Genomic DNA, 3,123 nt, shown 5'->3' with positions numbered 1-3,123 from the left:
CCAGGGAGCCACTGGACAAACTGCCTTTTTCCTTGGACATCAAAGAGTACTGTGGACCTCAGAAAGAACACGGTAACACATTCGTTTCTGGTCATGCCAGTTTGCCCGTACCCCTTTCTTGGACGTGATCTCTTACAGAAACTACAAGCCACCATATCCTTTGAGGGGGGTGGAGCACACTTCACTGTGGATCCAAGGAACCCAGGCCCTTACCCATCCTCCCCTGGCCGCATTCTTCTAACCTGTCTTCTCTCAGATGAATATCTTGCAGTAAAGGGCCAATGTGACTCTGCTTACTTGGGGAAATTATGTCTCTTTCCCATGGTTTGGGCAGAAAACACCCCCCCCCCCGGGGTTAGCAAGTCATCAAGCACCTGTAGTAGTCCAAATGCAAGGCACTGCCACTCCAGCTCGGGTTCGGGAATTCTTAGGGGCAGTTGGATACTGCCGCCTGTGGATACTGGGGTTCGCAGAGATTGCTGAATCTCTGTGTTCAAGTGCTGGGGAGGTGCAGCCGTTAAACTGGACCTACGTGGAGCAATGGGCCTTTGAGGAGCTAAAGAAGGCTCTCAGCTCAGCACCTGCCCTAGCCTTGCCAGACGTCAGGAAACCCTTCCATCTCTACATGAATGAAGTAAGGGGCATTGCCAAAGGGGTTCTCACCCAGACTCTAGGTCCCTGGAAGAGACCTGTGGCTTATCTGTCTAAGACACTAGACGCTGTGGCTGCAGGGTGGTCAGCATGCCTCCGGGCAGTGGCCACCACAGCATTGCTGGTAAAGGAGGCAAATAAGCTGACTTTGGGCCAGGAACTAGCCCTGACAACACCCCATGCTGTGGAAGCCCTCCTTCGAGGTGCTCCAGAGAGATGGATGTCAAACACCAGGGTGACCCAGTACCGAGCTCTTCTCCTGGACCAGCCCCGCATCTGATTCCATAAGACATTGGCCATCAACCCTGCCAGCCTGCTCCCAGACGATGATCCAGAGGAGCCATCCATGACCGCATAGAGGTAACAGACGCAGCTTGCCCAGATTTGACAGATGTCCCATTATCATCACCAAACAAGGTACTGTTATGTACAAAATGGGACAGTGGGAGGTGGTAGTCAGCCTAGACTGCGCAAGGAAACTGAGCTGCAGACCAAGCTGCCAAGGAAGCCACCCCAAAACCAGTGGGGCCTTTATAAGAGAATGTATTGGCAGAACAGAAGGACCAGAGGACCAAATGGTTGGTGGACTCTACCAGATGGCAGACTGTTGGTCCCAGAGGCTCTAGGTCAGATTTTAGTTGCCCAGTTACACCAGGCTACCCACATAGGTGTCACCAAGACTTCTGAACATTTGTGAGGCAGGTCACAGGTAAATGCAAGGTAAGGGGGGTCCCCCTGGGAATTCAGGCCCTGGGAAACTCCCCAGGAGAACATTGGGAGGTAGATTTCACAGAGATTAAGCCACCGGCATCAGGGTATGAGCACCTGCTGGTTTTTATAGACGCTTTCTCGGGATGGGTTGAAGTCTAGCCCATCAGGACAGAAACTGCCTTTGTAGTCAAGGTATCTCAAAGTACAGCTAAGGTCTTAGGCATAAATTGGAAACTCCATTGTGCATACCGGCCACAAATTCAGGGCAGGTATGAACAGGACTCTAAAAGCACTTTAAATTTATCCCAGAAACCGGTGAAAACTGGACCAACCTCCTGCCCTTTGCCTACTTGCAGGCCAGGTGTACCCCCAACTGGAAGGGGTTCTCTCCTTTTGAAATCATGTTTGGTAGACCTCCCCCTATCCTGCCCAAAGTTAGGGGAGGAATTAAAAGCTCAAAGTCATAACCATTCCTTGCCCAAGTCCTTGCAGGCTCTGCAGTATGCCCAGAGAGCCACCCATAAGTTTGTCTGAGACTCCCTGCCAGTGCAACCTTTGACCCTGTACATCCTTTCCAGCCTGGGGACTCGGTGTGAGTAAAGAAGTTCACGACCCAAGGACTCACCCCAACTTGGAAGGGACTATACACTGTCGCCCTAAGCACTCCCGCGGCTGTTAAGGCTGACGGCATCCAGACCTGGATACACTACTCCCAGATCCTGCACCAGAAAATGGCCTTGATCCTGGAAGCCAGTGGCCTAACCCGTGAGATCCAGGAGGAGGCTCAACGTCTGCAAGAGGGGAACTGGACTTCAGTGAGGACAATACTGACAGGGACCGTGGCACTAGGGTACTTGGTAACTGTAAGAACATTTTTTCTAGCCAGTGAGAAAGTCCAGGGCCAAGTGGGGCTAGATGTGCTAGGGGGCAGGAGAGCAGGAACAAAATAGAGAATGCCCCTAAAAGAAGTGGGGTAAGTAAATGAAAATTAAATGGCAGTTTAGAAAAATTAATTTGGCAGCTCTGGTTGCCCAAAATCACTGGTTGCCATGGTGTGCCTTGACATCACATAGCCTCAGCTTGACCATCAAGTAAGGGCAGGGGTGGCAGAGGATGCAGAAGTCTCAGACACTCTGGTTATAGAAAAGAGACCTCCCTCTTACCTCCTAAAATTTCCCCCCCACCATAATTTTTTTCTAATTTATCTCTCTCTCTCTCTCTCTCTCTCTCTCTCTCTCTCTCTCTCTCTCATTTCATCTAGTTGCATTATAGACCAGTATAGGGCAGGGAGGTGGTGTTTCCTCTAAGCCACTTCCCATGCTCCCCCGTCTTTTCAGTGGTCCATTCCACTGTGTTTGGATATTACCATTTCCTAGTATTTTGAGTGTTGTTTTAATGGATGTTTTATTTTAGAATAGTTCCACATCTACAGAAAAATTGTGAAGATAACACCCATGAGCACCATACCCAATTTCCCTTATTAGTAATACCTCACTTTGGAATGGGGCAAATGTAACATGAAGTGGATCATCAGTCAAACAGAGTAAAACCTCACTTCTCTAGTATATCCAATATACAACAATGCTGTTGTAGACCAAGTTGTTAAAGGAAAAACTGTACCAGTTGTGGCACAAACTTCAGATGTTGAGCTGACCATCCTTTCAATAGTTTAACAATATTCAATAGTCTACCATGTAAAAAGGAAATAAAATTCATTACTATACACTGCCGATACTAACACAACACCCTGTTCCTCATGAC

General features: G+C 48.9%; 1 long non-coding RNA gene across 1 annotated transcript in view; it reads left to right on the top strand.

Moving 5' to 3' along the window:
• LOC107181785 overlaps positions 1-1,470 on the top strand; it is a 5,101-nt gene extending 3,631 nt beyond the window's left edge. Inside the window, exon 3 of the long non-coding RNA XR_001512492.1 lies at positions 866-1,470. This is a non-coding gene — a long non-coding RNA (uncharacterized LOC107181785). The remainder of the gene's footprint in view (positions 1-865) is intronic.
• Positions 1,471-3,123: the final 1,653 nt, after the last annotated feature.

The sequence above is a fragment of the Myotis davidii genome, unplaced genomic scaffold, assembly GCF_000327345.1.
Source record: "Myotis davidii unplaced genomic scaffold, ASM32734v1 scaffold1674, whole genome shotgun sequence".
NCBI lineage: Eukaryota > Metazoa > Chordata > Mammalia > Chiroptera > Vespertilionidae > Myotis > Myotis davidii.
This window is presented reverse-complemented; position numbering and strand designations above follow the sequence as displayed.